Source organism: Hoplias malabaricus, chromosome 15 (genome assembly GCF_029633855.1).
Source record: "Hoplias malabaricus isolate fHopMal1 chromosome 15, fHopMal1.hap1, whole genome shotgun sequence".
Taxonomy (NCBI): Eukaryota; Metazoa; Chordata; class Actinopteri; order Characiformes; family Erythrinidae; genus Hoplias; species Hoplias malabaricus.
This window is the reverse complement of record NC_089814.1, coordinates 23,572,566-23,599,090: the sequence shown is the minus strand read 5'-3', so window position 1 is coordinate 23,599,090 and position 26,525 is coordinate 23,572,566. Positions and strand designations below refer to the sequence as shown.

The following is a 26,525-nucleotide window of genomic DNA, read 5'->3' as shown; positions in this document are numbered from 1 at the left end:
ATCGCCCCTCCTGGTCCCAACATGGAACAGCGCACTCAGTAAGATCACTTCAACTTAAGCAGCCCTGAAGGGCACAGAGACGTTGCCTATGACCGCACTTTAAGGCATCTTGATTGAGCCATGGACCTTTAAAGCATTCAGCTGCGCCTCGTCCGGATGAGCTATCCATCGTCCAAGGCCTTGCGCTTGCGCGTGCCAGCTGGCGCGTACGCCGACCATGCTCTGTGTCGTTAGCCCTGTACCATGTGAGCCAAGAAGTCCCTGGGCTTTGGAGACGGGTATGTCTTTGGCATCAAATGATACGAGCGCAGCAAAGGAAAAGGGGAATTAGCTCAAATGGTAGAGCGCTCGCTTAGCATGCGAGAGGTAGCGGGATCGATGCCCGCATTCTCCAGCAAGAGCTTTTATCCAAGGTCCACGCAAAGAGACTGACAGAGGCCACGGCGCTTGCTGGGTTAACGTGAAAAAGCTGTTTTGGCCCGTACGGGGATCGAACCCGCGACCTTGGCGTTATTAGCACCACGCTCTAACCAACTGAGCTAACCGGCCTCGGGGACCGAGCGCCCGTCAAGCAGGAACGACAAAGGAGCTCCCAGTGACGACGATCGATGTACATGCAAGAAAAATGTTTCTCTCGGGCCGTGAAAAACAGAAGAGGAGCTCTCATACTTCTGCCCGGTTTCGAACCGGGGACCTTTCGCGTGTTAGGCGAACGTGATAACCACTACACTACAGAAACCAGCTACACTCCTCGAGGCCACCTTGAGATTCCACAGGCCACATGGGACCAGTACAGCTTGACTTTGGACTGACGTACTGATCAATTCTTTACATGGTGAAATACACCTGCACTTTACCGTGAGCCAGGACCCTGCGTCTTGGAGACTTGGCCGTACCGAAATCAGCCACTTTGCCCGTGGCGCAGTGGCCCTTTCTTTGATTTTCCAGCGAGGCGCTGAACACATTACTCCGACAGCAGTCACAATCGCAGGGCAGTTTTCCAATCCGACCGCATGGACTTTGTCCAGAAGCTCCCCCCTCGTTAGGGCAGAAGAGACCGACTTCCCACGTGAAAGGCAGATCTGCTCCCCACGAAACTAATGAAAATGGCTTGATGGCCTGTGTCATACGCTGCTGGACTTTTAGCTTGAGTCTAAGCTGTGCATGGGCTTGTCTGTGGTAGCAACTGAAGTTCAGAGGGTGGTGAGCTACATCGCCCCTCCTGGTCCCAACATGGAACAGCGCACTCAGTAAGATCACTTCAACTTAAGCAGCCCTGAAGGGCACAGAGACGTTGCCTATGACCGCACTTTAAGGCATCTTGATTGAGCCATGGACCTTTAAAGCATTCAGCTGCGCCTCGTCCGGATGAGCTATCCATCGTCCAAGGCCTTGCGCTTGCGCGTGCCAGCTGGCGCGTACGCCGACCATGCTCTGTGTCGTTAGCCCTGTACCATGTGAGCCAAGAAGTCCCTGGGCTTTGGAGACGGGTATGTCTTTGGCATCAAATGATACGAGCGCAGCAAAGGAAAAGGGGAATTAGCTCAAATGGTAGAGCGCTCGCTTAGCATGCGAGAGGTAGCGGGATCGATGCCCGCATTCTCCAGCAAGAGCTTTTATCCAAGGTCCATGCAAAGAGACTGACAGAGGCCACGGCGCTTGCTGGGTTAACGTGAAAAAGCTGTTTTGGCCCATACGGGGATCGAACCCGCGACCTTGGCGTTATTAGCACCACGCTCTAACCAACTGAGCTAACCGGCCTCGGGGACCGAGCGCCCGTCAAGCAGGAACGACAAAGGAGCTCCCAGTGACGACGATCGATGTACATGCAAGAAAAATGTTTCTCTCGGGCCGTGAAAAACAGAAGAGGAGCTCTCGTGTTTCTGCCCGGTTTCGAACCGGGGACCTTTCGCGTGTTAGGCGAACGTGATAACCACTACACTACAGAAACCAGCTACACTCCTTGAGGCCACCTTGAGATTCCACAGGCCACATGGGACCAGTACAGCTTGACTTTGGACTGACGTACTGATCAATTCTTTACATGGTGAAATACACCTGCACTTTACCGTGAGCCAGGACCCTGCGTCTTGGAGACTTGGCCGTACCGAAATCAGCCACTTTGCCCGTGGCGCAGTGGCCCTTTCTTTGATTTTCCAGCGAGGCGCTGAACACATTACTCCGACAGCAGTCACAATCGCAGGGCAGTTTTCCAATCCGACCGCATGGACTTTGTCCAGAAGCTCCCCCCTCGTTAGGGCAGAGGAGACCGACTTCCCACGTGAAAGGCAGATCTGCTCCCCACGAAACTAATGAAAATGGCTTGATGGCCTGTGTCATACGCTGCTGGACTTTTAGCTTGAGTCTAAGCTGTGCATGGGCTTGTCTGTGGTAGCAACTGAAGTTCAGAGGGTGGTGAGCTACATCGCCCCTCCTGGTCCCAACATGGAACAGCGCACTCAGTAAGATCACTTCAACTTAAGCAGCCCTGAAGGGCACAGAGACGTTGCCTATGACCGCACTTTAAGGCATCTTGATTGAGCCATGGACCTTTAAAGCATTCAGCTGCGCCTCGTCCGGATGAGCTATCCATCGTCCAAGGCCTTGCGCTTGCGCGTGCCAGCTGGCGCGTACGCCGACCATGCTCTGTGTCGTTAGCCCTGTACCATGTGAGCCAAGAAGTCCCTGGGCTTTGGAGACGGGTATGTCTTTGGCATCAAATGATACGAGCGCAGCAAAGGAAAAGGGGAATTAGCTCAAATGGTAGAGCGCTCGCTTAGCATGCGAGAGGTAGCGGGATCGATGCCCGCATTCTCCAGCAAGAGCTTTTATCCAAGGTCCACGCAAAGAGACTGACAGAGGCCACGGCGCTTGCTGGGTTAACGTGAAAAAGCTGTTTTGGCCCGTACGGGGATCGAACCCGCGACCTTGGCGTTATTAGCACCACGCTCTAACCAACTGAGCTAACCGGCCTCGGGGACCGAGCGCCCGTCAAGCAGGAACGACAAAGGAGCTCCCAGTGACGACGATCGATGTACATGCAAGAAAAATGTTTCTCTCGGGCCGTGAAAAACAGAAGAGGAGCTCTCATACTTCTGCCCGGTTTCGAACCGGGGACCTTTCGCGTGTTAGGCGAACGTGATAACCACTACACTACAGAAACCAGCTACACTCCTCGAGGCCACCTTGAGATTCCACAGGCCACATGGGACCAGTACAGCTTGACTTTGGACTGACGTACTGATCAATTCTTTACATGGTGAAATACACCTGCACTTTACCGTGAGCCAGGACCCTGCGTCTTGGAGACTTGGCCGTACCGAAATCAGCCACTTTGCCCGTGGCGCAGTGGCCCTTTCTTTGATTTTCCAGCGAGGCGCTGAACACATTACTCCGACAGCAGTCACAATCGCAGGGCAGTTTTCCAATCCGACCGCATGGACTTTGTCCAGAAGCTCCCCCCTCGTTAGGGCAGAAGAGACCGACTTCCCACGTGAAAGGCAGATCTGCTCCCCACGAAACTAATGAAAATGGCTTGATGGCCTGTGTCATACGCTGCTGGACTTTTAGCTTGAGTCTAAGCTGTGCATGGGCTTGTCTGTGGTAGCAACTGAAGTTCAGAGGGTGGTGAGCTACATCGCCCCTCCTGGTCCCAACATGGAACAGCGCACTCAGTAAGATCACTTCAACTTAAGCAGCCCTGAAGGGCACAGAGACGTTGCCTATGACCGCACTTTAAGGCATCTTGATTGAGCCATGGACCTTTAAAGCATTCAGCTGCGCCTCGTCCGGATGAGCTATCCATCGTCCAAGGCCTTGCGCTTGCGCGTGCCAGCTGGCGCGTACGCCGACCATGCTCTGTGTCGTTAGCCCTGTACCATGTGAGCCAAGAAGTCCCTGGGCTTTGGAGACGGGTATGTCTTTGGCATCAAATGATACGAGCGCAGCAAAGGAAAAGGGGAATTAGCTCAAATGGTAGAGCGCTCGCTTAGCATGCGAGAGGTAGCGGGATCGATGCCCGCATTCTCCAGCAAGAGCTTTTATCCAAGGTCCATGCAAAGAGACTGACAGAGGCCACGGCGCTTGCTGGGTTAACGTGAAAAAGCTGTTTTGGCCCATACGGGGATCGAACCCGCGACCTTGGCGTTATTAGCACCACGCTCTAACCAACTGAGCTAACCGGCCTCGGGGACCGAGCGCCCGTCAAGCAGGAACGACAAAGGAGCTCCCAGTGACGACGATCGATGTACATGCAAGAAAAATGTTTCTCTCGGGCCGTGAAAAACAGAAGAGGAGCTCTCGTGTTTCTGCCCGGTTTCGAACCGGGGACCTTTCGCGTGTTAGGCGAACGTGATAACCACTACACTACAGAAACCAGCTACACTCCTTGAGGCCACCTTGAGATTCCACAGGCCACATGGGACCAGTACAGCTTGACTTTGGACTGACGTACTGATCAATTCTTTACATGGTGAAATACACCTGCACTTTACCGTGAGCCAGGACCCTGCGTCTTGGAGACTTGGCCGTACCGAAATCAGCCACTTTGCCCGTGGCGCAGTGGCCCTTTCTTTGATTTTCCAGCGAGGCGCTGAACACATTACTCCGACAGCAGTCACAATCGCAGGGCAGTTTTCCAATCCGACCGCATGGACTTTGTCCAGAAGCTCCCCCCTCGTTAGGGCAGAGGAGACCGACTTCCCACGTGAAAGGCAGATCTGCTCCCCACGAAACTAATGAAAATGGCTTGATGGCCTGTGTCATACGCTGCTGGACTTTTAGCTTGAGTCTAAGCTGTGCATGGGCTTGTCTGTGGTAGCAACTGAAGTTCAGAGGGTGGTGAGCTACATCGCCCCTCCTGGTCCCAACATGGAACAGCGCACTCAGTAAGATCACTTCAACTTAAGCAGCCCTGAAGGGCACAGAGACGTTGCCTATGACCGCACTTTAAGGCATCTTGATTGAGCCATGGACCTTTAAAGCATTCAGCTGCGCCTCGTCCGGATGAGCTATCCATCGTCCAAGGCCTTGCGCTTGCGCGTGCCAGCTGGCGCGTACGCCGACCATGCTCTGTGTCGTTAGCCCTGTACCATGTGAGCCAAGAAGTCCCTGGGCTTTGGAGACGGGTATGTCTTTGGCATCAAATGATACGAGCGCAGCAAAGGAAAAGGGGAATTAGCTCAAATGGTAGAGCGCTCGCTTAGCATGCGAGAGGTAGCGGGATCGATGCCCGCATTCTCCAGCAAGAGCTTTTATCCAAGGTCCACGCAAAGAGACTGACAGAGGCCACGGCGCTTGCTGGGTTAACGTGAAAAAGCTGTTTTGGCCCGTACGGGGATCGAACCCGCGACCTTGGCGTTATTAGCACCACGCTCTAACCAACTGAGCTAACCGGCCTCGGGGACCGAGCGCCCGTCAAGCAGGAACGACAAAGGAGCTCCCAGTGACGACGATCGATGTACATGCAAGAAAAATGTTTCTCTCGGGCCGTGAAAAACAGAAGAGGAGCTCTCATACTTCTGCCCGGTTTCGAACCGGGGACCTTTCGCGTGTTAGGCGAACGTGATAACCACTACACTACAGAAACCAGCTACACTCCTCGAGGCCACCTTGAGATTCCACAGGCCACATGGGACCAGTACAGCTTGACTTTGGACTGACGTACTGATCAATTCTTTACATGGTGAAATACACCTGCACTTTACCGTGAGCCAGGACCCTGCGTCTTGGAGACTTGGCCGTACCGAAATCAGCCACTTTGCCCGTGGCGCAGTGGCCCTTTCTTTGATTTTCCAGCGAGGCGCTGAACACATTACTCCGACAGCAGTCACAATCGCAGGGCAGTTTTCCAATCCGACCGCATGGACTTTGTCCAGAAGCTCCCCCCTCGTTAGGGCAGAAGAGACCGACTTCCCACGTGAAAGGCAGATCTGCTCCCCACGAAACTAATGAAAATGGCTTGATGGCCTGTGTCATACGCTGCTGGACTTTTAGCTTGAGTCTAAGCTGTGCATGGGCTTGTCTGTGGTAGCAACTGAAGTTCAGAGGGTGGTGAGCTACATCGCCCCTCCTGGTCCCAACATGGAACAGCGCACTCAGTAAGATCACTTCAACTTAAGCAGCCCTGAAGGGCACAGAGACGTTGCCTATGACCGCACTTTAAGGCATCTTGATTGAGCCATGGACCTTTAAAGCATTCAGCTGCGCCTCGTCCGGATGAGCTATCCATCGTCCAAGGCCTTGCGCTTGCGCGTGCCAGCTGGCGCGTACGCCGACCATGCTCTGTGTCGTTAGCCCTGTACCATGTGAGCCAAGAAGTCCCTGGGCTTTGGAGACGGGTATGTCTTTGGCATCAAATGATACGAGCGCAGCAAAGGAAAAGGGGAATTAGCTCAAATGGTAGAGCGCTCGCTTATCATGCGAGAGGTAGCGGGATCGATGCCCGCATTCTCCAGCAAGAGCTTTTATCCAAGGTCCACGCAAAGAGACTGACAGAGGCCACGGCGCTTGCTGGGTTAACGTGAAAAAGCTGTTTTGGCCCGTACGGGGATCGAACCCGCGACCTTGGCGTTATTAGCACCACGCTCTAACCAACTGAGCTAACCGGCCTCGGGGACCGAGCGCCCGTCAAGCAGGAACGACAAAGGAGCTCCCAGTGACGACGATCGATGTACATGCAAGAAAAATGTTTCTCTCGGGCCGTGAAAAACAGAAGAGGAGCTCTCGTGTTTCTGCCCGGTTTCGAACCGGGGACCTTTCGCGTGTTAGGCGAACGTGATAACCACTACACTACAGAAACCAGCTACACTCCTCGAGGCCACCTTGAGATTCCACAGGCCACATGGGACCAGTACAGCTTGACTTTGGACTGACGTACTGATCAATTCTTTACATGGTGAAATACACCTGCACTTTACCGTGAGCCAGGACCCTGCGTCTTGGAGACTTGGCCGTACCGAAATCAGCCACTTTGCCCGTGGCGCAGTGGCCCTTTCTTTGATTTTCCAGCGAGGCGCTGAACACATTACTCCGACAGCAGTCACAATCGCAGGGCAGTTTTCCAATCCGACCGCATGGACTTTGTCCAGAAGCTCCCCCCTCGTTAGGGCAGAGGAGACCGACTTCCCACGTGAAAGGCAGATCTGCTCCCCACGAAACTAATGAAAATGGCTTGATGGCCTGTGTCATACGCTGCTGGACTTTTAGCTTGAGTCTAAGCTGTGCATGGGCTTGTCTGTGGTAGCAACTAAAGTTCAGAGGGTGGTGAGCTACATCGCCCCTCCTGGTCCCAACATGGAACAGCGCACTCAGTAAGATCACTTCAACTTAAGCAGCCCTGAAGGGCACAGAGACGTTGCCTATGACCGCACTTTAAGGCATCTTGATTGAGCCATGGACCTTTAAAGCATTCAGCTGCGCCTCGTCCGGATGAGCTATCCATCGTCCAAGGCCTTGCGCTTGCGCGTGCCAGCTGGCGCGTACGCCGACCATGCTCTGTGTCGTTAGCCCTGTACCATGTGAGCCAAGAAGTCCCTGGGCTTTGGAGACGGGTATGTCTTTGGCATCAAATGATACGAGCGCAGCAAAGGAAAAGGGGAATTAGCTCAAATGGTAGAGCGCTCGCTTAGCATGCGAGAGGTAGCGGGATCGATGCCCGCATTCTCCAGCAAGAGCTTTTATCCAAGGTCCACGCAAAGAGACTGACAGAGGCCACGGCGCTTGCTGGGTTAACGTGAAAAAGCTGTTTTGGCCCGTACGGGGATCGAACCCGCGACCTTGGCGTTATTAGCACCACGCTCTAACCAACTGAGCTAACCGGCCTCGGGGACCGAGCGCCCGTCAAGCAGGAACGACAAAGGAGCTCCCAGTGACGACGATCGATGTACATGCAAGAAAAATGTTTCTCTCGGGCCGTGAAAAACAGAAGAGGAGCTCTCGTGTTTCTGCCCGGTTTCGAACCGGGGACCTTTCGCGTGTTAGGCGAACGTGATAACCACTACACTACAGAAACCAGCTACACTCCTCGAGGCCACCTTGAGATTCCACAGGCCACATGGGACCAGTACAGCTTGACTTTGGACTGACGTACTGATCAATTCTTTACATGGTGAAATACACCTGCACTTTACCGTGAGCCAGGACCCTGCGTCTTGGAGACTTGGCCGTACCGAAATCAGCCACTTTGCCCGTGGCGCAGTGGCCCTTTCTTTGATTTTCCAGCGAGGCGCTGAACACATTACTCCGACAGCAGTCACAATCGCAGGGCAGTTTTCCAATCCGACCGCATGGACTTTGTCCAGAAGCTCCCCCCTCGTTAGGGCAGAGGAGACCGACTTCCCACGTGAAAGGCAGATCTGCTCCCCACGAAACTAATGAAAATGGCTTGATGGCCTGTGTCATACGCTGCTGGACTTTTAGCTTGAGTCTAAGCTGTGCATGGGCTTGTCTGTGGTAGCAACTGAAGTTCAGAGGGTGGTGAGCTACATCGCCCCTCCTGGTCCCAACATGGAACAGCGCACTCAGTAAGATCACTTCAACTTAAGCAGCCCTGAAGGGCACAGAGACGTTGCCTATGACCGCACTTTAAGGCATCTTGATTGAGCCATGGACCTTTAAAGCATTCAGCTGCGCCTCGTCCGGATGAGCTATCCATCGTCCAAGGCCTTGCGCTTGCGCGTGCCAGCTGGCGCGTACGCCGACCATGCTCTGTGTCGTTAGCCCTGTACCATGTGAGCCAAGAAGTCCCTGGGCTTTGGAGACGGGTATGTCTTTGGCATCAAACGATACGAGCGCAGCAAAGGAAAAGGGGAATTAGCTCAAATGGTAGAGCGCTCGCTTAGCATGCGAGAGGTAGCGGGATCGATGCCCGCATTCTCCAGCAAGAGCTTTTATCCAAGGTCCACGCAAAGAGACTGACAGAGGCCACGGCGCTTGCTGGGTTAACGTGAAAAAGCTGTTTTGGCCCGTACGGGGATCGAACCCACGACCTTGGCGTTATTAGCACCACGCTCTAACCAACTGAGCTAACCGGCCTCGGGGACCGAGCGCCCGTCAAGCAGGAACGACAAAGGAGCTCCCAGTGACGACGATCGATGTACATGCAAGAAAAATGTTTCTCTCGGGCCGTGAAAAACAGAAGAGGAGCTCTCGTGTTTCTGCCCGGTTTCGAACCGGGGACCTTTCGCGTGTTAGGCGAACGTGATAACCACTACACTACAGAAACCAGCTACACTCCTCGAGGCCACCTTGAGATTCCACAGGCCACATGGGACCAGTACAGCTTGACTTTGGACTGACGTACTGATCAATTCTTTACATGGTGAAATACACCTGCACTTTACCGTGAGCCAGGACCCTGCGTCTTGGAGACTTGGCCGTACCGAAATCAGCCACTTTGCCCGTGGCGCAGTGGCCCTTTCTTTGATTTTCCAGCGAGGCGCTGAACACATTACTCCGACAGCAGTCACAATCGCAGGGCAGTTTTCCAATCCGACCGCATGGACTTTGTCCAGAAGCTCCCCCCTCGTTAGGGCAGAGGAGACCGACTTCCCACGTGAAAGGCAGATCTGCTCCCCACGAAACTAATGAAAATGGCTTGATGGCCTGTGTCATACGCTGCTGGACTTTTAGCTTGAGTCTAAGCTGTGCATGGGCTTGTCTGTGGTAGCAACTGAAGTTCAGAGGGTGGTGAGCTACATCGCCCCTCCTGGTCCCAACATGGAACAGCGCACTCAGTAAGATCACTTCAACTTAAGCAGCCCTGAAGGGCACAGAGACGTTGCCTATGACCGCACTTTAAGGCATCTTGATTGAGCCATGGACCTTTAAAGCATTCAGCTGCGCCTCGTCCGGATGAGCTATCCATCGTCCAAGGCCTTGCGCTTGCGCGTGCCAGCTGGCGCGTACGCCGACCATGCTCTGTGTCGTTAGCCCTGTACCATGTGAGCCAAGAAGTCCCTGGGCTTTGGAGACGGGTATGTCTTTGGCATCAAATGATACGAGCGCAGCAAAGGAAAAGGGGAATTAGCTCAAATGGTAGAGCGCTCGCTTAGCATGCGAGAGGTAGCGGGATCGATGCCCGCATTCTCCAGCAAGAGCTTTTATCCAAGGTCCACGCAAAGAGACTGACAGAGGCCACGGCGCTTGCTGGGTTAACGTGAAAAAGCTGTTTTGGCCCGTACGGGGATCGAACCCGCGACCTTGGCGTTATTAGCACCACGCTCTAACCAACTGAGCTAACCGGCCTAGGGGACCGAGCGCCCGTCAAGCAGGAACGACAAAGGAGCTCCCAGTGACGACGATCGATGTACATGCAAGAAAAATGTTTCTCTCGGGCCGTGAAAAACAGAAGAGGAGCTCTCGTGTTTCTGCCCGGTTTCGAACCGGGGACCTTTCGCGTGTTAGGCGAACGTGATAACCACTACACTACAGAAACCAGCTACACTCCTCGAGGCCACCTTGAGATTCCACAGGCCACATGGGACCAGTACAGCTTGACTTTGGACTGACGTACTGATCAATTCTTTACATGGTGAAATACACCTGCACTTTACCGTGAGCCAGGACCCTGCGTCTTGGAGACTTGGCCGTACCGAAATCAGCCACTTTGCCCGTGGCGCAGTGGCCCTTTCTTTGATTTTCCAGCGAGGCGCTGAACACATTACTCCGACAGCAGTCACAATCGCAGGGCAGTTTTCCAATCCGACCGCATGGACTTTGTCCAGAAGCTCCCCCCTCGTTAGGGCAGAGGAGACCGACTTCCCACGTGAAAGGCAGATCTGCTCCCCACGAAACTAATGAAAATGGCTTGATGGCCTGTGTCATACGCTGCTGGACTTTTAGCTTGAGTCTAAGCTGTGCATGGGCTTGTCTGTGGTAGCAACTGAAGTTCAGAGGGTGGTGAGCTACATCGCCCCTCCTGGTCCCAACATGGAACAGCGCACTCAGTAAGATCACTTCAACTTAAGCAGCCCTGAAGGGCACAGAGACGTTGCCTATGACCGCACTTTAAGGCATCTTGATTGAGCCATGGACCTTTAAAGCATTCAGCTGCGCCTCGTCCGGATGAGCTATCCATCGTCCAAGGCCTTGCGCTTGCGCGTGCCAGCTGGCGCGTACGCCGACCATGCTCTGTGTCGTTAGCCCTGTACCATGTGAGCCAAGAAGTCCCTGGGCTTTGGAGACGGGTATGTCTTTGGCATCAAACGATACGAGCGCAGCAAAGGAAAAGGGGAATTAGCTCAAATGGTAGAGCGCTCGCTTAGCATGCGAGAGGTAGCGGGATCGATGCCCGCATTCTCCAGCAAGAGCTTTTATCCAAGGTCCACGCAAAGAGACTGACAGAGGCCACGGCGCTTGCTGGGTTAACGTGAAAAAGCTGTTTTGGCCCGTACGGGGATCGAACCCGCGACCTTGGCGTTATTAGCACCACGCTCTAACCAACTGAGCTAACCGGCCTCGGGGACCGAGCGCCCGTCAAGCAGGAACGACAAAGGAGCTCCCAGTGACGACGATCGATGTACATGCAAGAAAAATGTTTCTCTCGGGCCGTGAAAAACAGAAGAGGAGCTCTCGTGTTTCTGCCCGGTTTCGAACCGGGGACCTTTCGCGTGTTAGGCGAACGTGATAACCACTACACTACAGAAACCAGCTACACTCCTCGAGGCCACCTTGAGATTCCACAGGCCACATGGGACCAGTACAGCTTGACTTTGGACTGACGTACTGATCAATTCTTTACATGGTGAAATACACCTGCACTTTACCGTGAGCCAGGACCCTGCGTCTTGGAGACTTGGCCGTACCGAAATCAGCCACTTTGCCCGTGGCGCAGTGGCCCTTTCTTTGATTTTCCAGCGAGGCGCTGAACACATTACTCCGACAGCAGTCACAATCGCAGGGCAGTTTTCCAATCCGACCGCATGGACTTTGTCCAGAAGCTCCCCCCTCGTTAGGGCAGAGGAGACCGACTTCCCACGTGAAAGGCAGATCTGCTCCCCACGAAACTAATGAAAATGGCTTGATGGCCTGTGTCATACGCTGCTGGACTTTTAGCTTGAGTCTAAGCTGTGCATGGGCTTGTCTGTGGTAGCAACTGAAGTTCAGAGGGTGGTGAGCTACATCGCCCCTCCTGGTCCCAACATGGAACAGCGCACTCAGTAAGATCACTTCAACTTAAGCAGCCCTGAAGGGCACAGAGACGTTGCCTATGACCGCACTTTAAGGCATCTTGATTGAGCCATGGACCTTTAAAGCATTCAGCTGCGCCTCGTCCGGATGAGCTATCCATCGTCCAAGGCCTTGCGCTTGCGCGTGCCAGCTGGCGCGTACGCCGACCATGCTCTGTGTCGTTAGCCCTGTACCATGTGAGCCAAGAAGTCCCTGGGCTTTGGAGACGGGTATGTCTTTGGCATCAAATGATACGAGCGCAGCAAAGGAAAAGGGGAATTAGCTCAAATGGTAGAGCGCTCGCTTAGCATGCGAGAGGTAGCGGGATCGATGCCCGCATTCTCCAGCAAGAGCTTTTATCCAAGGTCCACGCAAAGAGACTGACAGAGGCCACGGCGCTTGCTGGGTTAACGTGAAAAAGCTGTTTTGGCCCGTACGGGGATCGAACCCGCGACCTTGGCGTTATTAGCACCACGCTCTAACCAACTGAGCTAACCGGCCTAGGGGACCGAGCGCCCGTCAAGCAGGAACGACAAAGGAGCTCCCAGTGACGACGATCGATGTACATGCAAGAAAAATGTTTCTCTCGGGCCGTGAAAAACAGAAGAGGAGCTCTCGTGTTTCTGCCCGGTTTCGAACCGGGGACCTTTCGCGTGTTAGGCGAACGTGATAACCACTACACTACAGAAACCAGCTACACTCCTCGAGGCCACCTTGAGATTCCACAGGCCACATGGGACCAGTACAGCTTGACTTTGGACTGACGTACTGATCAATTCTTTACATGGTGAAATACACCTGCACTTTACCGTGAGCCAGGACCCTGCGTCTTGGAGACTTGGCCGTACCGAAATCAGCCACTTTGCCCGTGGCGCAGTGGCCCTTTCTTTGATTTTCCAGCGAGGCGCTGAACACATTACTCCGACAGCAGTCACAATCGCAGGGCAGTTTTCCAATCCGACCGCATGGACTTTGTCCAGAAGCTCCCCCCTCGTTAGGGCAGAGGAGACCGACTTCCCACGTGAAAGGCAGATCTGCTCCCCACGAAACTAATGAAAATGGCTTGATGGCCTGTGTCATACGCTGCTGGACTTTTAGCTTGAGTCTAAGCTGTGCATGGGCTTGTCTGTGGTAGCAACTGAAGTTCAGAGGGTGGTGAGCTACATCGCCCCTCCTGGTCCCAACATGGAACAGCGCACTCAGTAAGATCACTTCAACTTAAGCAGCCCTGAAGGGCACAGAGACGTTGCCTATGACCGCACTTTAAGGCATCTTGATTGAGCCATGGACCTTTAAAGCATTCAGCTGCGCCTCGTCCGGATGAGCTATCCATCGTCCAAGGCCTTGCGCTTGCGCGTGCCAGCTGGCGCGTACGCCGACCATGCTCTGTGTCGTTAGCCCTGTACCATGTGAGCCAAGAAGTCCCTGGGCTTTGGAGACGGGTATGTCTTTGGCATCAAACGATACGAGCGCAGCAAAGGAAAAGGGGAATTAGCTCAAATGGTAGAGCGCTCGCTTAGCATGCGAGAGGTAGCGGGATCGATGCCCGCATTCTCCAGCAAGAGCTTTTATCCAAGGTCCACGCAAAGAGACTGACAGAGGCCACGGCGCTTGCTGGGTTAACGTGAAAAAGCTGTTTTGGCCCGTACGGGGATCGAACCCGCGACCTTGGCGTTATTAGCACCACGCTCTAACCAACTGAGCTAACCGGCCTCGGGGACCGAGCGCCCGTCAAGCAGGAACGACAAAGGAGCTCCCAGTGACGACGATCGATGTACATGCAAGAAAAATGTTTCTCTCGGGCCGTGAAAAACAGAAGAGGAGCTCTCGTACTTCTGCCCGGTTTCGAACCGGGGACCTTTCGCGTGTTAGGCGAACGTGATAACCACTACACTACAGAAACCAGCTACACTCCTCGAGGCCACCTTGAGATTCCACAGGCCACATGGGACCAGTACAGCTTGACTTTGGACTGACGTACTGATCAATTCTTTACATGGTGAAATACACCTGCACTTTACCGTGAGCCAGGACCCTGCGTCTTGGAGACTTGGCCGTACCGAAATCAGCCACTTTGCCCGTGGCGCAGTGGCCCTTTCTTTGATTTTCCAGCGAGGCGCTGAACACATTACTCCGACAGCAGTCACAATCGCAGGGCAGTTTTCCAATCCGACCGCATGGACTTTGTCCAGAAGCTCCCCCCTCGTTAGGGCAGAAGAGACCGACTTCCCACGTGAAAGGCAGATCTGCTCCCCACGAAACTAATGAAAATGGCTTGATGGCCTGTGTCATACGCTGCTGGACTTTTAGCTTGAGTCTAAGCTGTGCATGGGCTTGTCTGTGGTAGCAACTGAAGTTCAGAGGGTGGTGAGCTACATCGCCCCTCCTGGTCCCAACATGGAACAGCGCACTCAGTAAGATCACTTCAACTTAAGCAGCCCTGAAGGGCACAGAGACGTTGCCTATGACCGCACTTTAAGGCATCTTGATTGAGCCATGGACCTTTAAAGCATTCAGCTGCGCCTCGTCCGGATGAGCTATCCATCGTCCAAGGCCTTGCGCTTGCGCGTGCCAGCTGGCGCGTACGCCGACCATGCTCTGTGTCGTTAGCCCTGTACCATGTGAGCCAAGAAGTCCCTGGGCTTTGGAGACGGGTATGTCTTTGGCATCAAATGATACGAGCGCAGCAAAAGAAAAGGGGAATTAGCTCAAATGGTAGAGCGCTCGCTTAGCATGCGAGAGGTAGCGGGATCGATGCCCGCATTCTCCAGCAAGAGCTTTTATCCAAGGTCCACGCAAAGAGACTGACAGAGGCCACGGCGCTTGCTGGGTTAACGTGAAAAAGCTGTTTTGGCCCTTACGGGGATCGAACCCGCGACCTTGGCGTTATTAGCACCACGCTCTAACCAACTGAGCTAACCGGCCTCGGGGACCAAACGCCCGTCAAGCAGGAACGACAAAGGAGCTCCCAGTGACGACGATCGATGTACATGCAAGAAAAATGTTTCTCTCGGGCCGTGAAAAACAGAAGAGGAGCTCTCGTACTTCTGCCCGGTTTCGAACCGGGGACCTTTCGCGTGTTAAGCAAACGTGATAACCACTACACTACAGAAACCAGCTACACTCCTCGAGGCCACCTTGAGATTCCACAGGCCACATGGGACCAGTACAGCTTGACTTTGGACTGACGTACTGATCAATTCTTTACATGGTGAAATACACCTGCACTTTACCGTGAGCCAGGACCCTGCGTCTTGGAGACTTGGCCGTACCGAAATCAGCCACTTTGCCCGTGGCGCAGTGGCCCTTTCTTTGATTTTCCAGCGAGGCGCTGAACACATTACTCCGACAGCAGTCACAATCGCAGGGCAGTTTTCCAATCCGACCGCATGGACTTTGTCCAGAAGCTCCCCCCTCGTTAGGGCAGAAGAGACCGACTTCCCACGTGAAAGGCAGATCTGCTCCCCACGAAACTAATGAAAATGGCTTGATGGCCTGTGTCATACGCTGCTGGACTTTTAGCTTGAGTCTAAGCTGTGCATGGGCTTGTCTGTGGTAGCAACTGAAGTTCAGAGGGTGGTGAGCTACATCGCCCCTCCTGGTCCCAACATGGAACAGCGCACTCAGTAAGATCACTTCAACTTAAGCAGCCCTGAAGGGCACAGAGACGTTGCCTATGACCGCACTTTAAGGCATCTTGATTGAGCCATGGACCTTTAAAGCATTCAGCTGCGCCTCGTCCGGATGAGCTATCCATCGTCCAAGGCCTTGCGCTTGCGCGTGCCAGCTGGCGCGTACGCCGACCATGCTCTGTGTCGTTAGCCCTGTACCATGTGAGCCAAGAAGTCCCTGGGCTTTGGAGACGGGTATGTCTTTGGCATCAAATGATACGAGCGCAGCAAAGGAAAAGGGGAATTAGCTCAAATGGTAGAGCGCTCGCTTAGCATGCGAGAGGTAGCGGGATCGATGCCCGCATTCTCCAGCAAGAGCTTTTATCCAAGGTCCACGCAAAGAGACTGACAGAGGCCACGGCGCTTGCTGGGTTAACGTGAAAAAGCTGTTTTGGCCCGTACGGGGATCGAACCCGCGACCTTGGCGTTATTAGCACCACGCTCTAACCAACTGAGCTAACCGGCCTCGGGGACCGAGCGCCCATCAAGCAGGAACGAGAAAGGAGCTCCCAGTGACGACGATCGATGTACATGCAAGAAAAATGTTTCTCTCGGGCCGTGAAAAACAGAAGAGGAGCTCTCGTGTTTCTGCCCGGTTTCGAACCGGGGACCTTTCGCGTGTTAGGCGAACGTGATAACCACTACACTACAGAAACCAGCTACACTCCTCGAGGCCACCTTGAGATTCCACAGGCCACATGGGACCAGTACAGCTTGACTTTGGACTGACGTACTGATCAATTCTTTACATGGTGAAATACACCTGCACTTTACCGTGAGCCAGGACCCTGCGTCTTGGAGACTTGGCCGTACCGAAATCAGCCACTTTGCCCGTGGCGCAGTGGCCCTTTCTTTGATTTTCCAGCGAGGCGCTGAACACATTACTCCGACAGCAGTCACAATCGCAGGGCAGTTTTCCAATCCGACCGCATGGACTTTGTCCAGAAGCTCCCCCCTCGTTAGGGCAGAGGAGACCGACTTCCCACGTGAAAGGCAGATCTGCTCCCCACGAAACTAATGAAAATGGCTTGATGGCCTGTGTCATACGCTGCTGGACTTTTAGCTTGAGTCTAAGCTGTGCATGGGCTTGTCTGTGGTAGCAACTGAAGTTCAGAGGGTGGTGAGCTACATCGCCCCTCCTGGTCCCAACATGGAACAGCGCACTCAGTAAGATCACTTCAACTTAAGCAGCCCTGAAGGGCACAGAGACGTTGCCTATGACCGCACTTTAAGGCATCTTGATTGAGCCATGGACCTTTAAAGCATTCAGCTGCGCCTCGTCCGGATGAGCTATCCATCGTCCAAGGCCTTGCGCTTGCGCGTGCCAGCTGGCGCGTACGCCGACCATGCTCTGTGTCGTTAGCCCTGTACCATGTGAGCCAAGAAGTCCCTGGGCTTTGGAGACGGGTATGTCTTTGGCATCAAATGATACGAGCGCAGCAAAGGAAAAGGGGAATTAGCTCAAATGGTAGAGCGCTCGCTTAGCATGCGAGAGGTAGCGGGATCGATGCCCGCATTCTCCAGCAAGAGCTTTTATCCAAGGTCCACGCAAAGAGACTGACAGAGGCCACGGCGCTTGCTGGGTTAACGTGAAAAAGCTGTTTTGGCCCTTACGGGGATCGAACCCGCGACCTTGGCGTTATTAGCACCACGCTCTAACCAACTGAGCTAACCGGCCTCGGGGACCGAACGCCCGTCAAGCAGGAACGACAAAGGAGCTCCCAGTGACGACGATCGATGTACATGCAAGAAAAATGTTTCTCTCGGGCCGTGAAAAACAGAAGAGGAGCTCTCGTACTTCTGCCCGGTTTCGAACCGGGGACCTTTCGCGTGTTAGGCGAACGTGATAACCACTACACTACAGAAACCAGCTACACTCCTCGAGGCCACCTTGAGATTCCACAGGCCACATGGGACCAGTACAGCTTGACTTTGGACTGACGTACTGATCAATTCTTTACATGGTGAAATACACCTGCACTTTACCGTGAGCCAGGACCCTGCGTCTTGGAGACTTGGCCGTACCGAAATCAGCTACTTTGCCCGTGGCGCAGTGGCCCTTTCTTTGATTTTCCAGCGAGGCGCTGAACACATTACTCCGACAGCAGTCACAATCGCAGGGCAGTTTTCCAATCCGACCGCATGGACTTTGTCCAGAAGCTCCCCCCTCGTTAGGGCAGAAGAGACCGACTTCCCACGTGAAAGGCAGATCTGCTCCCCACGAAACTAATGAAAATGGCTTGATGGCCTGTGTCATACGCTGCTGGACTTTTAGCTTGAGTCTAAGCTGTGCATGGGCTTGTCTGTGGTAGCAACTGAAGTTCAGAGGGTGGTGAGCTACATCGCCCCTCCTGGTCCCAACATGGAACAGCGCACTCAGTAAGATCACTTCAACTTAAGCAGCCCTGAAGGGCACAGAGACGTTGCCTATGACCGCACTTTAAGGCATCTTGATTGAGCCATGGACCTTTAAAGCATTCAGCTGCGCCTCGTCCGGATGAGCTATCCATCGTCCAAGGCCTTGCGCTTGCGCGTGCCAGCTGGCGCGTACGCCGACCATGCTCTGTGTCGTTAGCCCTGTACCATGTGAGCCAAGAAGTCCCTGGGCTTTGGAGACGGGTATGTCTTTGGCATCAAATGATACGAGCGCAGCAAAAGAAAAGGGGAATTAGCTCAAATGGTAGAGCGCTCGCTTAGCATGCGAGAGGTAGCGGGATCGATGCCCGCATTCTCCAGCAAGAGCTTTTATCCAAGGTCCACGCAAAGAGACTGACAGAGGCCACGGCGCTTGCTGGGTTAACGTGAAAAAGCTGTTTTGGCCCTTACGGGGATCGAACCCGCGACCTTGGCGTTATTAGCACCACGCTCTAACCAACTGAGCTAACCGGCCTCGGGGACCGAACGCCCGTCAAGCAGGAACGACAAAGGAGCTCCCAGTGACGACGATCGATGTACATGCAAGAAAAATGTTTCTCTCGGGCCGTGAAAAACAGAAGAGGAGCTCTCGTACTTCTGCCCGGTTTCGAACTGGGGACCTTTCGCGTGTTAGGCGAACGTGATAACCACTACACTACAGAAACCAGCTACACTCCTCGAGGCCACCTTGAGATTCCACAGGCCACATGGGACCAGTACAGCTTGACTTTGGACTGACGTACTGATCAATTCTTTACATGGTGAAATACACCTGCACTTTACCGTGAGCCAGGACCCTGCGTCTTGGAGACTTGGCCGTACCGAAATCAGCTACTTTGCCCGTGGCGCAGTGGCCCTTTCTTTGATTTTCCAGCGAGGCGCTGAACACATTACTCCGACAGCAGTCACAATCGCAGGGCAGTTTTCCAATCCGACCGCATGGACTTTGTCCAGAAGCTCCCCCCTCGTTAGGGCAGAAGAGACCGACTTCCCACGTGAAAGGCAGATCTGCTCCCCACGAAACTAATGAAAATGGCTTGATGGCCTGTGTCATACGCTGCTGGACTTTTAGCTTGAGTCTAAGCTGTGCATGGGCTTGTCTGTGGTAGCAACTGAAGTTCAGAGGGTGGTGAGCTACATCGCCCCTCCTGGTCCCAACATGGAACAGCGCACTCAGTAAGATCACTTCAACTTAAGCAGCCCTGAAGGGCACAGAGACGTTGCCTATGACCGCACTTTAAGGCATCTTGATTGAGCCATGGACCTTTAAAGCATTCAGCTGCGCCTCGTCCGGATGAGCTATCCATCGTCCAAGGCCTTGCGCTTGCGCGTGCCAGCTGGCGCGTACGCCGACCATGCTCTGTGTCGTTAGCCCTGTACCATGTGAGCCAAGAAGTCCCTGGGCTTTGGAGACGGGTATGTCTTTGGCATCAAATGATACGAGCGCAGCAAAAGAAAAGGGGAATTAGCTCAAATGGTAGAGCGCTCGCTTAGCATGCGAGAGGTAGCGGGATCGATGCCCGCATTCTCCAGCAAGAGCTTTTATCCAAGGTCCACGCAAAGAGACTGACAGAGGCCACGGCGCTTGCTGGGTTAACGTGAAAAAGCTGTTTTGGCCCTTACGGGGATCGAACCCGCGACCTTGGCGTTATTAGCACCACGCTCTAACCAACTGAGCTAACCGGCCTCGGGGACCGAACGCCCGTCAAGCAGGAACGACAAAGGAGCTCCCAGTGACGACGATCGATGTACATGCAAGAAAAATGTTTCTCTCGGGCCGTGAAAAACAGAAGAGGAGCTCTCGTACTTCTGCCCGGTTTCGAACCGGGGACCTTTCGCGTGTTAGGCGAACGTGATAACCACTACACTACAGAAACCAGCTACACTCCTCGAGGCCACCTTGAGATTCCACAGGCCACATGGGACCAGTACAGCTTGACTTTGGACTGACGTACTGATCAATTCTTTACATGGTGAAATACACCTGCACTTTACCGTGAGCCAGGACCCTGCGTCTTGGAGACTTGGCCGTACCGAAATCAGCTACTTTGCCCGTGGCGCAGTGGCCCTTTCTTTGATTTTCCAGCGAGGCGCTGAACACATTACTCCGACAGCAGTCACAATCGCAGGGCAGTTTTCCAATCCGACCGCATGGACTTTGTCCAGAAGCTCCCCCCTCGTTAGGGCAGAAGAGACCGACTTCCCACGTGAAAGGCAGATCTGCTCCCCACGAAACTAATGAAAATGGCTTGATGGCCTGTGTCATACGCTGCTGGACTTTTAGCTTGAGTCTAAGCTGTGCATGGGCTTGTCTGTGGTAGCAACTGAAGTTCAGAGGGTGGTGAGCTACATCGCCCCTCCTGGTCCCAACATGGAACAGCGCACTCAGTAAGATCACTTCAACTTAAGCAGCCCTGAAGGGCACAGAGACGTTGCCTATGACCGCACTTTAAGGCATCTTGATTGAGCCATGGACCTTTAAAGCATTCAGCTGCGCCTCGTCCGGATGAGCTATCCATCGTCCAAGGCCTTGCGCTTGCGCGTGCCAGCTGGCGCGTACGCCGACCATGCTCTGTGTCGTTAGCCCTGTACCATGTGAGCCAAGAAGTCCCTGGGCTTTGGAGACGGGTATGTCTTTGGCATCAAATGATACGAGCGCAGCAAAGGAAAAGGGGAATTAGCTCAAATGGTAGAGCGCTCGCTTAGCATGCGAGAGGTAGCGAGATCGATGCCCGCATTCTCCAGCAAGAGCTTTTATCCAAGGTCCACGCAAAGAGACTGACAGAGGCCACGGCGCTTGCTGGGTTAACGTGAAAAAGCTGTTTTGGCCCGTACGGGGATCGAACCCGCGACCTTGGCATTATTAGCACCACGCTCTAACCAACTGAGCTAACCGGCCTCGGGGACCGAGCGCCCGTCAAGCAGGAACGACAAAGGAGCTCCCAGTGACGACGATCGATGTACATGCAAGAAAAATGTTTCTCTCGGGCCGTGAAAAACAGAAGAGGAGCTCTCGTGTTTCTGCCCGGTTTCGAACCGGGGACCTTTCGCGTGTTAGGCTAACGTGATAACCACTACACTACAGAAACCAGCTACACTCCTCGAGGCCACCTTGAGATTCCACAGGCCACATGGGACCAGTACAGCTTGACTTTGGACTGACGTACTGATCAATTCTTTACATGGTGAAATACACCTGCACTTTACCGTGAGCCAGGACCCTGCGTCTTGGAGACTTGGCCGTACCGAAATCAGCCACTTTGCCCGTGGCGCAGTGGCCCTTTCTTTGATTTTCCAGCGAGGCGCTGAACACATTACTCCGACAGCAGTCACAATCGCAGGGCAGTTTTCCAATCCGACCGCATGGACTTTGTCCAGAAGCTCCCCCCTCGTTAGGGCAGAGGAGACCGACTTCCCACGTGAAAGGCAGATCTGCTCCCCACGAAACTAATGAAAATGGCTTGATGGCCTGTGTCATACGCTGCTGGACTTTTAGCTTGAGTCTAAGCTGTGCATGGGCTTGTCTGTGGTAGCAACTGAAGTTCAGAGGGTGGTGAGCTACATCGCCCCTCCTGGTCCCAACATGGAACAGCGCACTCAGTAAGATCACTTCAACTTAAGCAGCCCTGAAGGGCACAGAGACGTTGCCTATGACCGCACTTTAAGGCACCTTGATTGAGCCATGGACCTTTAAAGCATTCAGCTGCGCCTCGTCCGGATGAGCTATCCATCGTCCAAGGCCTTGCGCTTGCGCGTGCCAGCTGGCGCGTACGCCGACCATGCTCTGTGTCGTTAGCCCTGTACCATGTGAGCCAAGAAGTCCCTGGGCTTTGGAGACGGGTATGTCTTTGGCATCAAACGATACGAGCGCAGCAAAGGAAATGGGGAATTAGCTCAAATGGTAGAGCGCTCGCTTAGCATGCGAGAGGTAGCGGGATCGATGCCCGCATTCTCCAGCAAGAGCTTTTATCCAAGGTCCACGCAAAGAGACTGACAGAGGCCACGGCGCTTGCTGGGTTAACGTGAAAAAGCTGTTTTGGCCCGTACGGGGATCGAACCCACGACCTTGGCGTTATTAGCACCACGCTCTAACCAACTGAGCTAACCGGCCTCGGGGACCGAGCGCCCGTCAAGCAGGAACGACAAAGGAGCTCCCAGTGACGACGATCGATGTACATGCAAGAAAAATGTTTCTCTCGGGCCGTGAAAAACAGAAGAGGAGCTCTCGTGTTTCTGCCCGGTTTCGAACCGGGGACCTTTCGCGTGTTAGGCGAACGTGATAACCACTACACTACAGAAACCAGCTACACTCCTCGAGGCCACCTTGAGATTCCACAGGCCACATGGGACCAGTACAGCTTGACTTTGGACTGACGTACTGATCAATTCTTTACATGGTGAAATACACCTGCACTTTACCGTGAGCCAGGACCCTGCGTCTTGGAGACTTGGCCGTACCGAAATCAGCCACTTTGCCCGTGGCGCAGTGGCCCTTTCTTTGATTTTCCAGCGAGGCGCTGAACACATTACTCCGACAGCAGTCACAATCGCAGGGCAGTTTTCCAATCCGACCGCATGGACTTTGTCCAGAAGCTCCCCCCTCGTTAGGGCAGAAGAGACCGACTTCCCACGTGAAAGGCAGATCTGCTCCCAACGAAACTAATGAAAATGGCTTGATGGCCTGTGTCATACGCTGCTGGACTTTTAGCTTGAGTCTAAGCTGTGCATGGGCTTGTCTGTGGTAGCAACTGAAGTTCAGAGGGTGGTGAGCTACATCGCCCCTCCTGGTCCCAACATGGAACAGCGCACTCAGTAAGATCACTTCAACTTAAGCAGCCCTGAAGGGCACAGAGACGTTGCCTATGACCGCACTTTAAGGCATCTTGATTGAGCCATGGACCTTTAAAGCATTCAGCTGCGCCTCGTCCGGATGAGCTATCCATCGTCCAAGGCCTTGCGCTTGCGCGTGCCAGCTGGCGCGTACGCCGACCATGCTCTGTGTCGTTAGCCCTGTACCATGTGAGCCAAGAAGTCCCTGGGCTTTGGAGACGGGTATGTCTTTGGCATCAAATGATACGAGCGCAGCAAAGGAAAAGGGGAATTAGCTCAAATGGTAGAGCGCTCGCTTAGCATGCGAGAGGTAGCGGGATCGATGCCCGCATTCTCCAGCAAGAGCTTTTATCCAAGGTCCACGCAAAGAGACTGACAGAGGCCACGGCGCTTGCTGGGTTAACGTGAAAAAGCTGTTTTGGCCCGTACGGGGATCGAACCCGCGACCTTGGCGTTATTAGCACCACGCTCTAACCAACTGAGCTAACCGGCCTCGGGGACCGAGCGCCCGTCAAGCAGGAACGACAAAGGAGCTCCCAGTGACGACGATCGATGTACATGCAAGAAAAATGTTTCTCTCGGGCCGTGAAAAACAGAAGAGGAGCTCTCGTGTTTCTGCCCGGTTTCGAACCGGGGACCTTTCGCGTGTTAGGCGAACGTGATAACCACTACACTACAGAAACCAGCTACACTCCTCGAGGCCACCTTGAGATTCCACAGGCCACATGGGACCAGTACAGCTTGACTTTGGACTGACGTACTGATCAATTCTTTACATGGTGAAATACACCTGCACTTTACCGTGAGCCAGGACCCTGCGTCTTGGAGACTTGGCCGTACCGAAATCAGCTACTTTGCCCGTGGCGCAGTGGCCCTTTCTTTGATTTTCCAGCGAGGCGCTGAACACATTACTCCGACAGCAGTCACAATCGCAGGGCAGTTTTCCAATCCGACCGCATGGACTTTGTCCAGAAGCTCCCCCCTCGTTAGGGCAGAAGAGACCGACTTCCCACGTGAAAGGCAGATCTGCTCCCCACGAAACTAATGAAAATGGCTTGATGGCCTGTGTCATACGCTGCTGGACTTTTAGCTTGAGTCTAAGCTGTGCATGGGCTTGTCTGTGGTAGCAACTGAAGTTCAGAGGGTGGTGAGCTACATCGCCCCTCCTGGTCCCAACATGGAACAGCGCACTCAGTAAGATCACTTCAACTTAAGCAGCCCTGAAGGGCACAGAGACGTTGCCTATGACCGCACTTTAAGGCATCTTGATTGAGCCATGGACCTTTAAAGCATTCAGCTGCGCCTCGTCCGGATGAGCTATCCATCGTCCAAGGCCTTGCGCTTGCGCGTGCCAGCTGGCGCGTACGCCGACCATGCTCTGTGTCGTTAGCCCTGTACCATGTGAGCCAAGAAGTCCCTGGGCTTTGGAGACGGGTATGTCTTTGGCATCAAATGATACGAGCGCAGCAAAGGAAAAGGGGAATTAGCTCAAATGGTAGAGCGCTCGCTTAGCATGCGAGAGGTAGCGAGATCGATGCCCGCATTCTCCAGCAAGAGCTTTTATCCAAGGTCCACGCAAAGAGACTGACAGAGGCCACGGCGCTTGCTGGGTTAACGTGAAAAAGCTGTTTTGGCCCGTACGGGGATCGAACCCGCGACCTTGGCATTATTAGCACCACGCTCTAACCAACTGAGCTAACCGGCCTCGGGGACCGAGCGCCCGTCAAGCAGGAACGACAAAGGAGCTCCCAGTGACGACGATCGATGTACATGCAAGAAAAATGTTTCTCTCGGGCCGTGAAAAACAGAAGAGGAGCTCTCGTGTTTCTGCCCGGTTTCGAACCGGGGACCTTTCGCGTGTTAGGCTAACGTGATAACCACTACACTACAGAAACCAGCTACACTCCTCGAGGCCACCTTGAGATTCCACAGGCCACATGGGACCAGTACAGCTTGACTTTGGACTGACGTACTGATCAATTCTTTACATGGTGAAATACACCTGCACTTTACCGTGAGCCAGGACCCTGCGTCTTGGAGACTTGGCCGTACCGAAATCAGCCACTTTGCCCGTGGCGCAGTGGCCCTTTCTTTGATTTTCCAGCGAGGCGCTGAACACATTACTCCGACAGCAGTCACAATCGCAGGGCAGTTTTCCAATCCGACCGCATGGACTTTGTCCAGAAGCTCCCCCCTCGTTAGGGCAGAGGAGACCGACTTCCCACGTGAAAGGCAGATCTGCTCCCCACGAAACTAATGAAAATGGCTTGATGGCCTGTGTCATACGCTGCTGGACTTTTAGCTTGAGTCTAAGCTGTGCATGGGCTTGTCTGTGGTAGCAACTGAAGTTCAGAGGGTGGTGAGCTACATCGCCCCTCCTGGTCCCAACATGGAACAGCGCACTCAGTAAGATCACTTCAACTTAAGCAGCCCTGAAGGGCACAGAGACGTTGCCTATGACCGCACTTTAAGGCACCTTGATTGAGCCATGGACCTTTAAAGCATTCAGCTGCGCCTCGTCCGGATGAGCTATCCATCGTCCAAGGCCTTGCGCTTGCGCGTGCCAGCTGGCGCGTACGCCGACCATGCTCTGTGTCGTTAGCCCTGTACCATGTGAGCCAAGAAGTCCCTGGGCTTTGGAGACGGGTATGTCTTTGGCATCAAACGATACGAGCGCAGCAAAGGAAATGGGGAATTAGCTCAAATGGTAGAGCGCTCGCTTAGCATGCGAGAGGTAGCGGGATCGATGCCCGCATTCTCCAGCAAGAGCTTTTATCCAAGGTCCACGCAAAGAGACTGACAGAGGCCACGGCGCTTGCTGGGTTAACGTGAAAAAGCTGTTTTGGCCCGTACGGGGATCGAACCCACGACCTTGGCGTTATTAGCACCACGCTCTAACCAACTGAGCTAACCGGCCTCGGGGACCGAGCGCCCGTCAAGCAGGAACGACAAAGGAGCTCCCAGTGACGACGATCGATGTACATGCAAGAAAAATGTTTCTCTCGGGCCGTGAAAAACAGAAGAGGAGCTCTCGTGTTTCTGCCCGGTTTCGAACCGGGGACCTTTCGCGTGTTAGGCGAACGTGATAACCACTACACTACAGAAACCAGCTACACTCCTCGAGGCCACCTTGAGATTCCACAGGCCACATGGGACCAGTACAGCTTGACTTTGGACTGACGTACTGATCAATTCTTTACATGGTGAAATACACCTGCACTTTACCGTGAGCCAGGACCCTGCGTCTTGGAGACTTGGCCGTACCGAAATCAGCCACTTTGCCCGTGGCGCAGTGGCCCTTTCTTTGATTTTCCAGCGAGGCGCTGAACACATTACTCCGACAGCAGTCACAATCGCAGGGCAGTTTTCCAATCCGACCGCATGGACTTTGTCCAGAAGCTCCCCCCTCGTTAGGGCAGAAGAGACCGACTTCCCACGTGA

General features: G+C 53.9%; 24 non-coding genes across 24 annotated transcripts; 1 reads left to right on the top strand and 23 right to left on the bottom strand.

Moving 5' to 3' along the window:
* Positions 1–475: 475 nt before the first annotated feature.
* Positions 476–549, bottom strand: trnai-aau (transfer RNA isoleucine (anticodon AAU)). Its single transcript has one exon. It is a non-coding gene; the product is annotated as a tRNA-Ile (tRNA).
* A 1,329-nt stretch (positions 550–1,878) lies between these two features.
* On the bottom strand, positions 1,879–1,951 carry trnav-aac (transfer RNA valine (anticodon AAC)). Its single transcript has one exon. It is a non-coding gene; the product is annotated as a tRNA-Val (tRNA).
* A 948-nt stretch (positions 1,952–2,899) lies between these two features.
* trnai-aau (transfer RNA isoleucine (anticodon AAU)) lies at positions 2,900–2,973 on the bottom strand. The gene has a single exon. It is a non-coding gene; the product is annotated as a tRNA-Ile (tRNA).
* A 1,329-nt stretch (positions 2,974–4,302) lies between these two features.
* On the bottom strand, positions 4,303–4,375 carry trnav-aac (transfer RNA valine (anticodon AAC)). Its single transcript has one exon. It is a non-coding gene; the product is annotated as a tRNA-Val (tRNA).
* Positions 4,376–5,323: 948 nt separating this feature from the next.
* trnai-aau (transfer RNA isoleucine (anticodon AAU)) lies at positions 5,324–5,397 on the bottom strand. Its single transcript has one exon. It is a non-coding gene; the product is annotated as a tRNA-Ile (tRNA).
* A 984-nt stretch (positions 5,398–6,381) lies between these two features.
* trnad-auc (transfer RNA aspartic acid (anticodon AUC)) lies at positions 6,382–6,454 on the top strand. Its single transcript has one exon. It is a non-coding gene; the product is annotated as a tRNA-Asp (tRNA).
* An 81-nt stretch (positions 6,455–6,535) lies between these two features.
* Positions 6,536–6,609, bottom strand: trnai-aau (transfer RNA isoleucine (anticodon AAU)). The gene has a single exon. It is a non-coding gene; the product is annotated as a tRNA-Ile (tRNA).
* A 117-nt stretch (positions 6,610–6,726) lies between these two features.
* trnav-aac (transfer RNA valine (anticodon AAC)) lies at positions 6,727–6,799 on the bottom strand. Its single transcript has one exon. It is a non-coding gene; the product is annotated as a tRNA-Val (tRNA).
* Positions 6,800–7,747: 948 nt separating this feature from the next.
* On the bottom strand, positions 7,748–7,821 carry trnai-aau (transfer RNA isoleucine (anticodon AAU)). The gene has a single exon. It is a non-coding gene; the product is annotated as a tRNA-Ile (tRNA).
* Positions 7,822–7,938: 117 nt separating this feature from the next.
* Positions 7,939–8,011, bottom strand: trnav-aac (transfer RNA valine (anticodon AAC)). The gene has a single exon. It is a non-coding gene; the product is annotated as a tRNA-Val (tRNA).
* Positions 8,012–9,150: 1,139 nt separating this feature from the next.
* trnav-aac (transfer RNA valine (anticodon AAC)) lies at positions 9,151–9,223 on the bottom strand. Its single transcript has one exon. It is a non-coding gene; the product is annotated as a tRNA-Val (tRNA).
* Positions 9,224–10,171: 948 nt separating this feature from the next.
* trnai-aau (transfer RNA isoleucine (anticodon AAU)) lies at positions 10,172–10,245 on the bottom strand. Its single transcript has one exon. It is a non-coding gene; the product is annotated as a tRNA-Ile (tRNA).
* A 117-nt stretch (positions 10,246–10,362) lies between these two features.
* On the bottom strand, positions 10,363–10,435 carry trnav-aac (transfer RNA valine (anticodon AAC)). The gene has a single exon. It is a non-coding gene; the product is annotated as a tRNA-Val (tRNA).
* A 948-nt stretch (positions 10,436–11,383) lies between these two features.
* On the bottom strand, positions 11,384–11,457 carry trnai-aau (transfer RNA isoleucine (anticodon AAU)). Its single transcript has one exon. It is a non-coding gene; the product is annotated as a tRNA-Ile (tRNA).
* Positions 11,458–11,574: 117 nt separating this feature from the next.
* On the bottom strand, positions 11,575–11,647 carry trnav-aac (transfer RNA valine (anticodon AAC)). Its single transcript has one exon. It is a non-coding gene; the product is annotated as a tRNA-Val (tRNA).
* A 948-nt stretch (positions 11,648–12,595) lies between these two features.
* On the bottom strand, positions 12,596–12,669 carry trnai-aau (transfer RNA isoleucine (anticodon AAU)). The gene has a single exon. It is a non-coding gene; the product is annotated as a tRNA-Ile (tRNA).
* Positions 12,670–12,786: 117 nt separating this feature from the next.
* trnav-aac (transfer RNA valine (anticodon AAC)) lies at positions 12,787–12,859 on the bottom strand. The gene has a single exon. It is a non-coding gene; the product is annotated as a tRNA-Val (tRNA).
* A 948-nt stretch (positions 12,860–13,807) lies between these two features.
* Positions 13,808–13,881, bottom strand: trnai-aau (transfer RNA isoleucine (anticodon AAU)). Its single transcript has one exon. It is a non-coding gene; the product is annotated as a tRNA-Ile (tRNA).
* A 2,350-nt stretch (positions 13,882–16,231) lies between these two features.
* trnai-aau (transfer RNA isoleucine (anticodon AAU)) lies at positions 16,232–16,305 on the bottom strand. The gene has a single exon. It is a non-coding gene; the product is annotated as a tRNA-Ile (tRNA).
* Positions 16,306–16,422: 117 nt separating this feature from the next.
* trnav-aac (transfer RNA valine (anticodon AAC)) lies at positions 16,423–16,495 on the bottom strand. Its single transcript has one exon. It is a non-coding gene; the product is annotated as a tRNA-Val (tRNA).
* A 5,987-nt stretch (positions 16,496–22,482) lies between these two features.
* trnav-aac (transfer RNA valine (anticodon AAC)) lies at positions 22,483–22,555 on the bottom strand. The gene has a single exon. It is a non-coding gene; the product is annotated as a tRNA-Val (tRNA).
* A 948-nt stretch (positions 22,556–23,503) lies between these two features.
* On the bottom strand, positions 23,504–23,577 carry trnai-aau (transfer RNA isoleucine (anticodon AAU)). The gene has a single exon. It is a non-coding gene; the product is annotated as a tRNA-Ile (tRNA).
* A 117-nt stretch (positions 23,578–23,694) lies between these two features.
* trnav-aac (transfer RNA valine (anticodon AAC)) lies at positions 23,695–23,767 on the bottom strand. The gene has a single exon. It is a non-coding gene; the product is annotated as a tRNA-Val (tRNA).
* Positions 23,768–26,118: 2,351 nt separating this feature from the next.
* Positions 26,119–26,191, bottom strand: trnav-aac (transfer RNA valine (anticodon AAC)). Its single transcript has one exon. It is a non-coding gene; the product is annotated as a tRNA-Val (tRNA).
* Between the last annotated feature and the right edge of the window lie 334 nt (positions 26,192–26,525).